General features: G+C 39.5%; 1 protein-coding gene across 1 annotated transcript in view; it reads left to right on the plus strand.

Annotated features, from left to right (window-relative positions):
- HCN1 (hyperpolarization activated cyclic nucleotide gated potassium channel 1) overlaps positions 1–13,471 on the plus strand; it is a 296,203-nt gene that overhangs the window by 230,817 nt on the left and 51,915 nt on the right. The gene's annotated exons all lie outside the window — the stretch shown is intronic.

Consider the following 13,471-nt stretch of genomic DNA (forward strand, 5'->3'; position numbering starts at 1 on the left):
TCTTGCATATTGCAGAACTTCCTTCCTTTTTGAGGATCAGTAGTATTCCATTGTATGTATATCCCACATTTTTTATCTCTTCATCTGTTCATGGAGGTTTAGGTTGTTTCCAAACACTGGTTATTGTGAATAGTGCTGCAGTGATATAGGAGTGCTAATATCTCTTTGAGGTCTTGATTTCAATTCTTTTGGAAAAATACCCAGATCTGGGATCATGTAGTAGTTCTATTTTTTAAATTTTGATGGGGGAACTTCCATTCTGTTTTCTGTAGTAGATGTACCATTTTTCATTTCCACCAACAGAGTATAGGGTTCAAATTTATCCACATTCTCACCAAAACTTGGTTTCTTTCTTTCTTTTTCTTTTTTTGATATAGCCATTCTGACTGTTGTGATGTGGTAGCTCATTGGGTTTTAATTTGTATTTCCCCAATGATTAGTGACATTGAACGTTTTCTCATGTATGGTGGCCATTTGTAATTTTTCTTTGAAGAAATCTTTTTTCAAGTCTTTAGACCATATGGTGTGTAAATCTTTATTTTTTCTTTCATTTTTTGGCATTTGTTTATTTGCTTTCTGTTTTACAACTGAGTTGTAAGAGTTCCTCATAAATCGAGCTCATTTATTTAAAATTGCAGTATGCAACCATCACCACTATCGATTTCCACACATTTTTATTGTTCCAAGCAAAAATGCTCTACCCATTAAGCAGTAACTTCCCTCCTTCCTTCTTGTTCTTATTTCTAAATTTTAGACGCAGTTATACTGCTGCTGTCAAGTAGTGGTGGAATAAATTAACAGAAATGTCAATAAGAAATGGAACCTAGGATTGTGACCCATAGGGCCTCACGTTGCCACCCGGCCACCTCGTGTGCTCTCCACAGAAATTGTTTTTAGTCAAACTTTCCTCATAGACCATATGGTAGTCATGATGTCTTATTGACATTTTCCTGTTGAGAAGGCAAATAAAAAATGCAGGATTTTTCATAAGAGACTCATGGCAATCGAGAAATGCCTTGTCATTTGTAGTTAAATATGAAGATAAAAGTTTATTTACTTTTGTTACAGCATCATATTAATCTTTACCCAAGCCATTCCCTTTCATTTCCAAACTGAAATGTAAAGCTCTTTTGATTAATCCATCTTTGACTATTGTCTCATTGGTTGTTTGAAACAAACAAATATGAAAGTAAATTTTATTTGTATCTATTTTCAGCAGTAATTTGTTGACAATGTGTTGTTATTTTTTATAGTAGGGAATGAGTTCAGTGGAGGTATAGTTTAAAAACATCTCTAAATTTAACTTGATTTAAAGTAATTCATGTTACACATAAAATATTAGTGTTCCAAACTTGACTGGAGTTAGCCCTTCTTTTCTCTTGGCCATTTCATGCCTTCACAATGTTTTTGACTATCCTGAAAATTTTTTGAGGCCATAAGTGGTTATTTTATATTCTATTTAATCCCTAGAATACCAAATAAATATGGCATTGATGCATATTAGCACTTAGCGTATTTCTTAAATGAAATGAATAAAGGTTAAATAGATAGCTCCATAATTTGTTTCTGATCACTGAAGTTATGAATTTAGAGTCTCTTGTCTATTTTAACTTTAGTGAAGATTGATTTATCTCTTTTCAAATGAGACTCTACTTAAAAACTTAAACGAATTATTGCCTAATATTATTCTTATTGTTAAATACTCTATTTTATATGTATGAATTATATTTTTACTTACATAGATTTACTTACATTTTACTGTTATATGAAGATTTTATTCTTAACCAAACTTTAAAGTATTAACCTAGAATCTATTAGCTAGTAACTTTTAAATTGCTTCTATAAATTTAACATATTTGGGTAAAAAACTTAATAATAAAATAGAAATATTTTATGTGGTTTCAAAAACACAAAAACTAAAATCATTGTTATGTTTTACTTTCAAAAAAATACATACTTCTCAGGTACCCAGTTCAGAGACCATGCTCAGTGAATATTTTCCTAAATAATGTTGCAGATTAAGAGGAGAATATCAGAGAAAAGTGGACATGAGAGAAGAAAACAAATACCAGTGAATCCGTGTCGTAAAATATTTAAAATGGATAAATGGATGGATAGATAGATGGATGGGTGGATGGATGGACAGATGGATGGGTGCATGGACAGATGGACATCAATTACTGATAGAGCTCCACATGGAGACAGGGGGGCTGGGGGTCCCAGCAGGGGCTGGGGAGCAGATTCCGATGCTGCCCGGCCCCAGCCTCACCCTCAGACTCAGAAGGAAGCACATGCTGTTACTTCAAAATGGAACAGTTCTTCCTCTAGGAACACTTTCTAAATGTGGCTTTGTATGGTGTTGTTAAGGAAATCGGTGTTCTAGATTATTCAACGGTGTAGTTGACAGGATTGTCTTAGTCTCTTTGGGCTGCTACAACAAAGCCCTGTAACAGGGCAGCTTATAAAGAACAGAAATTAATTTGTCAGAGTTCTGGAAGCTAGGACATCCAAGATCAAGGCAAAAGCCAATCCAGTGTCTTCTTGGGGTTCTGGTTCATAGATGGCACTTTCTTAGGTGTAATCTCATGTGGCCAAAGGGACAAGGGGGCCTTGTTTAACCACTTTTATAACAGTATTAATCTATTCATTGATGAGGACTGTGTCCCTTGTGACTGAATCACCTCACAAAAGTCCACCTCCTAATACTATCTATCACCTTGGGCAGTAAGTCTCAACATATGAAATTTAGGGAGACACAAATATTCAAACCATTGCAAGAGTTGTAAAAATTCCACCCAAGAATTCATCTTTTTCAAGTACCACGTAACACTAAAACACGCTGAATGGTATGGTGGCCGTGGGGACCGTGAAAAGGCACCATATTAAGAATGCAGAGACTTGGTTTTATTTCTGACATTTCCCAGCCAGGTGTGAAACGTGTGTAAATGAACCTGCCATTCGGGGCCTCTTTTCGTCATCTGTGAAATGAGACTATCGGATACAATCATCTGTGGTGCCTCGCAGCTCCAAATGTCTCCTTCCACACTAAATATATGTTCGTCTCCCTTAGGCAGTATGAAAGATGATTTGAATGTCTTTTGGATCATGCTTATAAACACAATGCATTAATCTATAGTACTGGGTGGGAATATACTATAGGCTAAGGAAATCTCCTTTCTTAGAATTACAGGACTCTTTAATTCTGGGTAAATGACTTTCAGGGTGTATGCTAATGAATACTTTTAACATTAAATACCATCTTTATAATAGCCCTCTTGGGGAATTTTCTTCTACTAGTTTTGGGTTTATAGCTACAATACATTCTAGTTTGTTAGGGCTTTCCACATTTATAGTAACAGCTAATCACAAGCTGTCTGACTTCCAACCCTCTCAAGTAGGTCAGTCGCAAAACAGGAAATAATTAAGCAAAAACCTCCCTGAATCTTAGGGAAATGGATGTGAACATATAGATATAAGGAGTAGTTGCGTTTCTTGCCTCCTTTAAGACTTAACATCTCTTTGACTACTTTTACCAAAAGACATTCATTTTGTCCTAGGTTAGTTTGAACAGGCAGTCTGACAACTGTGGCCAAGACTAGGTTGCAGGTGACTGTGTGCAGACAGACCCCTACCTATTTGGAAAGCTACAGTTAAATAATAGATCAGGCCACCAGGAAAGAAGCTAGACAAACACCAGCAGCAAAGACAACTGAGGGAAAAAACAACAGCCCTACACACCTCGGAGCCACTGAAACGAGAAATGAAATTTAGAAGAAGCCTTAGGAAAACACGATGCAGAAATATGGAAAAATCCAGGCAGTAGCTACTGTACTATGTATAGTATAGGAAGTGTTATTCACTATGATTACCATGAATCATCAAGAACAATTTAAATTCTGTTCAGGATGCCCCGTGCAGGGCACATTTCAGGGCATATTCAGTATGCTTTGGCCGTGGGGTACAAGGTTTGCAAATGATTTCCAGTTTAAGGGCGCTAAAGCTGTCTGAGTTCTGAAGCACAGAGGTCTCCAGACTGGAGGTTTCGGAGGAAACCAAGAAATACCTTTATGTTCCTTTGTACTTAGATTTTTCATATGTTTATAGAAATACTTAAATTTTGTCCCCTTTTATATTTGAACTTCCTTGGCCATGTCGCACAAGTGGCATTCTCTGTGCCACGGCAGGAAATCATGAGTTAGGTCCGATGTCCTTAGGAAACTGGTATTTATTCAGCGCCACTCTATGCCATATCACGTTTAATTCTCACATTTAGGTTCTGTAATGTCTGTCTTACCATTTTATTAGATAGAGAAAGAGAAGGTCAAGGGATTCCAGTTAAAAAAAAAAACAATGTATAATTTGTCATTCCTGTTTAAATGTCTATAAGCTACCCCCACTTCCCAACTAAACTATAGGGAAATGCCTGGCTCAACGCCTTGCAGAAAAGATACTCATTAATTAGCAGTGGCTGTGGACTGAGCGGACCTCCTGAAGTTCTCTCAGCACTGAAAAGAAAAGAACAAAAGGAAAACATCAAACCAGTGTTATTCTCTTGAAGCCTTGGTTTATTTTGAGAAATTATAACTTGAGTCCATAAGTACTTACCAAATGAAACAGTCTACACTTCTCCTATCAAAATAAATTAACAAAACATCTTTTTTTGTTTTTGATTTCTGTTTTGCTTTTGTTAATTGTTGTTCAGTTAGAGTTGTCCCAATTTTTGCTTGTTGCCCTCCCCTGCCCCGCCCACCCCGTGCTCCCATGAGTCCTTTATATTTGTTCCTTGATTAGGCACTTCCCCTTCTTTCCCCCGTTACCCCCCCTCCCCCTCCCCCCTGGTCACTGTCAGTCGGCTCCTTATCTCCGTGTCGCTGGCTCTATTTTGCTCATTTGTTGTTTTTGTTCATTAGGTTCTGCTTACAGGTGAGATCATACGGTATTTGCCTTTGACTTTCTGGCTTATTTCACTTAGCGTAATACTCTCCAGTTCCATCCATTCTTATTGATTATTAGAAACGTTGTAAACACCTGGCCCCTTTATGATTGAGTGGAGCAGGATTTGAAACTGCTTTGCTTTGCTGCATCTGCTCACCAGGCTTTGACTTCGGATAGTCATTGGTTCATTTCTTGAATCCTCTTCTTCACTTTGCTTGGCCAATAACAGTCCATGCATTACCTGCCTGATAACACGTGGGTCTACACTGATGTTTTTACCATGGCTGACACCGCTGGCCTCGCAGTAGGTCCCCAGTGTTTAGTAAGCAGCTGCCCTGCTCACGTGTTCCGCTGAGATGCTTCTCTGGCAGGCTCGTTTTGCATGGTCTTCATAATGGGTTCAGACTTCAACAAGGTACTTTCAAATGTATGCCAGTTAAATTGGAAGTCTTTGTCTTCTCTTACCACTTCAAGAAATATATTTTGAAAGTTCTGATGTCATATTTTATATTCGCCAATAACTGTTGGTTTCATGGTGTTTTAGTTGGTAAAGTTCAGATCATTTTCTGTTGTAAATACCATGACTGGTTTTCTGAAAGTATCTCCTCTCCCTTAGTATTATTAATCATGGTGTTCAGTATGCTGGCACAAAAAACAATAGATATTGATAAATCATTGCCGGTTCAAACCACTCTTGCTCAATTTGCATTACAGATGTAAGCTTATATTCAGAAATCCATATTTCTGTATGTTTATGTATAGAAAATACAGACATAGTGTGTGTGTCTATGTGTGTGTATTTTCTTTAGACAGCAACAGCCAATACTCACCTTTTGTTAAAGTCTGAGCCATCCATAAGTAAGACCTCTCTGGCTGTTCTCTTTCTGCAGGGCTAGACTCAGCACTTCCTTCTAATAACGCCCCCTTCTCTCCGGTAGGTGCTCACCAAAGGTTACTACAGTGATTCTATACTGCAGCTTCCCCGATGGGTTAACAGGTTTTGAGATTGTTCCATGGCGAGACTAACAACTGATCAATATTCAGGTCTAAACATGCATTTCGACTGGCTGTGTTTAACATATGTATGTGCTGCTTCATGGCTTCTTAATGTCACATCGTGTCAGATGTGGTCAGTGTTGTTCTGTATAATGCACTTCCTGAAAATCATGCTTTTAATTTGTACTGAAGGAATTCATCTCTGTTAGAATTATTCACTTCTAGAAAAACAAATTAATCCAAAGGAGTTCATATTTTAAGTATTGTAAAAACTCCTTTCTTCGCCAAATATGTTATTTCCCCGCGGCGGGTTGCTGATGAGTCGCTAATTCATTGTCTTTTACTTACTCTCCAGATGATATTTACTCTTGGTGATTGTTGTGTAGCCTCTGACATTCGATTGCTTTAAATTGGGGAAGCCATGGACAGGGAAATAAATGCAAACAAACGAACGAACAAAAGCAGACTCTTCCCGAGAGGTGCCCAAGAGCAGCCCGGGGCCCCTGCTGTTCCAACATTCGTGCGCCCTGCACGCGGCCATTCCAGCCCAAAGCTGCTTTCCAGTAGGCGAGGCTTTCCCGGGGCCGTAGGACCCCCCGTGGGGCTCGGCTGGAGACAAGGCTTCTCTTAGTATAGTTGAAGTCTCCAAAACATTCTCCTAAGATTATCATTTTTATTAACGAGGAATGAGCAGTAACTGAGCCACCCAAAGTTTCCCCATGATTTGAATGACCAGATTCCCCTTTGCTTTCAACGCGCATTTTAGTTCTTTCCTGGGCGACGCAAACATTGAAGCCCTGACTCCTATACTTCGTGGAAATGCCTGCAGATAAACAGGGCGAAGGCGGGAAAAGACACAGGTAGGAAGCTTTACAAGGCTGCTTCCAGCAGTTTCTTGCCCTCCCTCCTGGCCAGAGATCCCTCAGTACTCCTGTCCTTCCAGAAGAGTTTTACACCTTTAACCAACCCCAGCCCACCCTCCTAGGCATGGCCGGTAAGACCAGACAACCTTTGCCTCAAGCTCCTCTTACTACTCAGACAGTGAGAACTCTGCCTTGCTCGTGGCGCCCTGGGACCTCTCTAGCTCTGGGCTGCCCTTCCCACAGGAAACAAAAACACAGAGGAGTTGTGTACACAGACCCTCCAGACACTGAAGTCCTGGCCAGAGCCCACCCTCTCACTTTCAGTTTCCTGGGAGTGCCGCAGCGGGGTTCGCGCGAGCCAAAGCAGAAGCAGTATTAAGTCCCTTCGACAAACTGGAGCTCAACGAAACAAAACAAAAACACCAACCAACAAACAAAAAACTTCAGAGACTCTCAAAAGTAAATCAAGCTGTAGCTAATGCTAAGAAAGATTTTGACCAAAAATAATGTGGAATATCAGTGCTATTTTAATAATATCCTTAGTTTCAAACTATTAATCTTTTAATGCACTTACACAAGGGTTATGTAAATAATTTATCACTCATCGCTAAAAGCTTAAAAACTTGGTTGAGGGTGGTGGAAAGAGGGTATTACTAAATATTAAGATAAATATTTAACTCCATGACAGAGAGGGAATGTATCTTCCCAAGAGAGGGTTAACAACTAAACTTGCATCTTTTCATTGAAGAATTTTACACACACGCACACACACACACACACGACATATTATGGCAACATTTAATGTACTCGATTTTGTAAAAAATTAGACCATTTTAATGACTTTACACTAGTCTAAAAGCTGCCGTCATGCAGAGCCTGTAAAATTTAACCTTGGTGTGAAATATTACCTCTAGATTTATGACTAACAGACTTCATAATTTAGGAAACACTTTGTCCTTCATCATCTAATTTTTAAAAATTAAATGAAAAATCATTTAAAGTTAAAGTTAATGAACTAAGTTATGGACTTTTCAGCTACTTCAAGTAAGGCATGTTATCCTCCTCAGGGTGAAAAAAAAGACGAAGCATTTTGTCACAATTAATAGGTGTTTGATTTTTCTCTGCAATGTAAAATTAGAATTAAAAAAAAGAAGTCAAGGAGGTTAAATATTTTACATACATTTGGTCTCATCAAACAAAACTGTCTCATGTCATATTTGGTAGTACTTCAAAAATGTAATTCAGTTCGAGTTCCCATCAAGACTAAACAATATAGTCTACAAAAAGGAATATTTTAGGACATGCGTAGCTAATCCAGCACATATTGAATACCTACTGTACACGAGTTTCTGTATTGGAAAATAGAGGCCCAACAGTGAAAATATGCATCAACATGTTTATGGTCTAGTTGAGAACATAGAAAATTTAATAATCAATTATGATAGTGGGAAAAGAGCCTGGGAGCGGGCTTGGTGTGTATGTGTGTGTGTGGTGGTGGTGGGGGGGTAGAATAAATGTCCCACCTAATTTAATCTAGATCTTTTGACTCTGAGTGTCTGATAACCAGCATAAACATTATTGAGGATGTTGATAGAAATGACAGATCTCAGTTCCATCACTACCCAGACTGAATGTGAATCTTGGTATTAGTAAGATCCCTGTGTTATTTGAATGTACATCACAGTTTGAGCCAAACCAGGTTGTAGGGGAAATACTCAGAGAAAGTATCGTGAAACTGTGATGGAAGGAGACTTGACATGGAGTGGGAAGCACACAATCCAATTCTGCAGGTGACATATTGTAGAATTGTATGCCTGAAACCTGTATAATTTTATTAACCAATATTACCCCCAATAAATTCAATAAAAAATGGACTCCCAAGTGGCAATACAGTTCATTTATGGAGAATAAGGTAAAATGTATTGAAAACAGAGAGTGACTGGCATCTGAGAGAGATGTGCAGCTTTGGCTTTGGTTGGATAGGAAATTTGGGGGGGGGGGAAGAGAGCTGATTTCAATCTGGAGCATGTTGTGTTTGATGTGCTTTGAGACATGTTTTCAAGGTAGATGCTTAAGGGGAAGATGGACGTGTGAATCTGGAGATCAGAAGTCAGTTCTCTGCTGGAGTTCTTGATTAGAAATCGGTGATATATTGATAGTAACTAAAGTCACACGAAGAAAGGGTTGCTCAAGGGAAATACGTGAGGAGAAAATTTTAAGTCTTTGAGTATAGTCCTTAAAAACACCAAAATATGAAGATACATCAACAAATAAGACTACAAAAAGCAGCCAGAGAGGAAAGAGGAAACCAGAAGGGCATACGGACGGAGAATCCAGGGGCTACCATGGCTTTTGGAGAAAGGGATCGACAGTAATGTTGTCTTAATTTGGGTTCTCCTACAACAGCCTAAGAAAAGGACTTGGGTGTAAGTGATTTATTGGGGAGTAATTCCAAGAGCAGGATGGGGAACAGGAAGAGTAAGACTGGGGTGAAGGGAAAGCCCATGAAGTGTATTCGATTATGCTGTTCTCCAATATGGCCAAGGGGACTTGTTCCTACCAATAACCTTGAGCAAAAAGGTTGCTACTGCCCTCTAGACTAACCTCTGTGTAGAAGGGGAAACTATGACAGAAATCTGTAGACTCAAGTCCCTCATGGGTTGAACATTACCTGGGTAGTAGTACCTATACTCGCCCCACCCCCAAACATCCATGCAACTCTACCTTGAGCCGAGCAAGTTTTCTAAGGTTCTCAGCTCTCAGAGAAGCTGAGATGGACTATCCAACAGAGGTGGCCCAGCTGCAAGGACAGAGGGGTTGCATGCAGCATCAGCAGGGTCAGCTCCTAGAGTTCAGATACCAAATAGGAATATCTTTGCAATGTATCTATCATGGTGATCATTGACAAATCATTTAAATATGAGTATTATGAAGTAGAAGGAATGGAAGCTGTAATTCAATGTTTAACGTTTTAATGAGCAGTAGACACTGAGATAATGACCATAGACCACTCTTAAGAAATTGGTTGAGAAAGGGAAGGAAAAAAATTTGGGCGGTAGATAGAGGGGATGCTTATGCTCAGTTGAGAGCCACTTTTTGGAAGATAGGAATATCAGGTAGTGAATAAGAACACACACTGGATCCAGATGACCCCAGTTCAAATCCTGGCTTCAACTCTAATTAGCTGTGTGACTTTATACGCATTATTTAAATTCTCTGTGCCTCAGTTTCATCATCTGTAAAGTGAAGATAATGGTAGCAATCTCATACGGTTGTTGTGAGGATTAAATGAGAAATATCAGTACACTGGTCAGTTGAGTGCCTGGAAAAGAGTTTGTAGTATTATTATTATTATTATTGTTATTATTAATTATTTTAAATGAACAATGAGTATGTTTAAAAGCTATTTGGCTAGAACCAATATGTAGAGAGAAAGTTGAAGCTATAAGATAGATACTTTATCATATGGGGTATTTTTCCTGAGGAGAGAGATACTCAAACACCATAAAAAAAAAAAAAAACTTCAAAAGAGAGAGAATATACTTTCTCAATTGTTACAAGAGAAAAGAAGAAAAAATAGGTATCTCTCTAAATGAGTTCTTTTTTTTTTTTTGGTTTTTCAATTACAGTTGTCCCATTTTCCCCCATGGCTCCCCCCCACCCAGCCCACCCCTTCTCCCGCAATCATGTCCCTCCCCGTTGTCCACGTCCATGAGTCATGAGTTCTTTTGAACTGTGAGGTAAGATCACCATCTGTGGGTGAAAGAAATGGCTCGGGTGGGAAATGAGAACGTTCAGATCGCGTGGAGTGCTTTACGTGGCCCATTTGATTTAACTTGCTAATTTTTACTTTTATGTACTTTGCTCTTGTAATAAAATGAAAAGTACAACTTCCGATTCCCACCTCCCAGTCATCTTCAGTGTACCAAGTGACGCCTTGGGACCGGAAGGCTGTTCCTCTTGTTCTAGCGGAGATGACTACCTCCTTTCCACATTCGCTGGCCAGGCCCCAGGACCCCTTTTCTTAGAAACTTCGTCCTTCTTTGGATCATGTTAATCTTTTTTTTTTTTTTTTCTGGTTCTGCTCTCCCATCTTGCTGCCAAATGTCATTCCCTTAACTAGATCACCCTCCATGACTCAACTGCTTTAAAAACTTAGGTTCTACTTTTCATCTTTTCCCTCCTTGTTTGCCACATCTCCCTTAGTGACCCCTGAGTCATTGACGAGGTGTGTATTTTCTCCCCGATGGACTGACCTGCAGAGAAGCATGAGAGTGTGTGTGGACATCTCAACCTGAACTTGTCAGAAGGGAATTTCTTTTCTCCCCCTCTCATTCAAAGTGCTTCTGTATGTCCTAAGATAACGCAGTACTTACTTAGCATATAGAAGAGACTCTGATATTTTAGTGCATCAAGAGCCTGTTAAGACACAGGCTGCTGAGCATTTGTGATTCCGTTTCTAATTCAGTAGTTCCGGGGAGGAGACTACAAATGTGCATTTCTAACTCATCCCCTGGTGATGCTGGTATTGGGTAGCCACACTCTGAGAACCATTAGCTCACAGGGGTCGATTAGTATTTCTCAGATCAATGATTTCTGTAAGTCAATGAATGGCTAAAATGTGTAATATGGGCTCAAAAATCAAACTTGACTCAGGATGAGTAAATGACAAGAAATATTCATGGAACTTTGTTCTGAAGGAAAAAGGGGAGGTCATCTGGCCTAATACCCTTCTGTTGTAGGTTAGTAAACTGAAGTCTAAAGGGATGAAATGAATTTTGTAAGGAAAAAGAACTAGATTAAACAAACCCCAACTTTCCTTAAGAATAAAATAGCTTTCTATGTAATATTTGTTTTTAGCTAATTAAGGATTACTTTCCCAATCCCAGACACAGACATAGAGAAGATTATTTTAGATGAGTAGGCCTTTGCACACAAGCACAGATTTCTCCCAAGTGAGTAACATATGGCTAAATTCTAACGCTGCCTATGATGCATACAAAGAACTGGGAAATCTAGAGCTCAAGATTCTGGTTATGGTTAACATTTGTCACCACTCCAAGCAGTGTTTGAGCAAAAAGTTTGCTGAGAAAAGGAAGCAGAGGCTACTTTAACACCTAATGCTACAGAAATAATGAGTGGAGTTTTAGATCATAAACAGTACATCAAATAATTCACTGCCTTCTTTTTGGCAGAGTAAAGGTCAGATGCAGATGTGTCTGTAGAGATGAAGATTGAGCTTTTCCAGAGCAGGTGCAAACAACTTTATCCTACAGAGCAGTCTGTAGGGAAGGCCGTGGAAGCTTCTCTCCTACGGAGTGGCTGCAGGAGGGGCCAAGCAGACCGCATCCAGGTCTCCAGAATGAGCCAGAAAGCATATTGTAGTTAGGTGGCATACAAATCCAAAGCTCTTCAGAAAATATCAACCCCATACTTCTCAAGTCCGTACTAGAAGCCACTTATACACAATGACAGTGACGATGTCGATGTCTGAATTAAAAATGCTTAAATAGTAATCTAGATGCTTCAGCTATAGATACAGAGGTAGGTGTAGATATAGATAGATACAGATACAGATACAGATGTAGATATGGATATAGATACACAAATAGATATCCTTGCAGGCATTAAATACTTTAAAGGGATAATCTGGTGACCAAATGAAAGAAATCTCATGACAAAGTTGCATTTCATGAGATGACACTAATCTCTCAAAGGGAACATGGAAACAACATGAATGTTCTATGTAAAGGAAGTATGTAGGGAAAACTGAAGAAATGTAATTTAATGGGTTGCTGTTTCTCATTAGATATGTCTGTTATCAATTATGATTATAATTATAAAAACTATGAACAAGGAGTAAGAAGACTAAGATATTCCTGTCAGAACTCTGTTATTAAGAAGATTTGAGGAAAACAATTTTCCCTAGATAATACATGAAATGTGTTTTGTTTAAAGGAAGACTCTTATCCCAGTATCTTTATCTGGTTTTATTACTTACTGTTTTATATGGACTCAATTTTATTATGGGTGATAACTAACTAATGTTGAGGGCTTTGACTAATTTTTTCAAAGTGTGGCCTCATGATCGCCTGTCTTTGAAACATCAAAGGACTATTTCTCAGACTTACATGTGCTGGGTCACCCGGAGGCCCTTTTAAGACGTAGATTCTGGTTTCATAGGTCTGGATGAAGCCTGAGCTTCTCGCCCAATGAGCTCCCAGGCAACATCCACGCTGCTATGTTCCTGCTTGAAGGGAAATGATTTTTTTACCCCCCTGCCCCCAGCAGTCACCAGGAGTGTCCAGGTCCATGAGTCCTTTTTCCTTTCCGCTCAGTCCCTGCACCTCCTAGCACGCCCCCGACACTAGCTGTCACCCTGCTGTGCTCTAGAACAGCGGTGTCTCTGCACGTGTCTGTGAGTGTGTGCGTGAGTTCACAGCGGCTCAGACATTCAGGGACTTGGTGTCTGGGGTTAAGCCTGACCACCTGCGTTCCGGAAGGCAACCGCACGTCTAATTTTATAACCAATCAAGTTTCAGAACTACTGGGTTAGAGGAACTGAAGTGTCTCAGTCACCTTCCTGCTGTGCAAGTACGCGACCCGGTGTCACCGTCCTCCTCCCCTCAGCCCTCCACTGCAGCGTGCCATCTCCTACCTAAGGAGGCGTCTGAGCT

This window comes from Furipterus horrens, unplaced genomic scaffold (genome assembly GCF_987537825.1).
Source record: "Furipterus horrens unplaced genomic scaffold, mFurHor1.1.pri manual_scaffold_5, whole genome shotgun sequence".
Lineage (NCBI taxonomy): Eukaryota > Metazoa > Chordata > Mammalia > Chiroptera > Furipteridae > Furipterus > Furipterus horrens.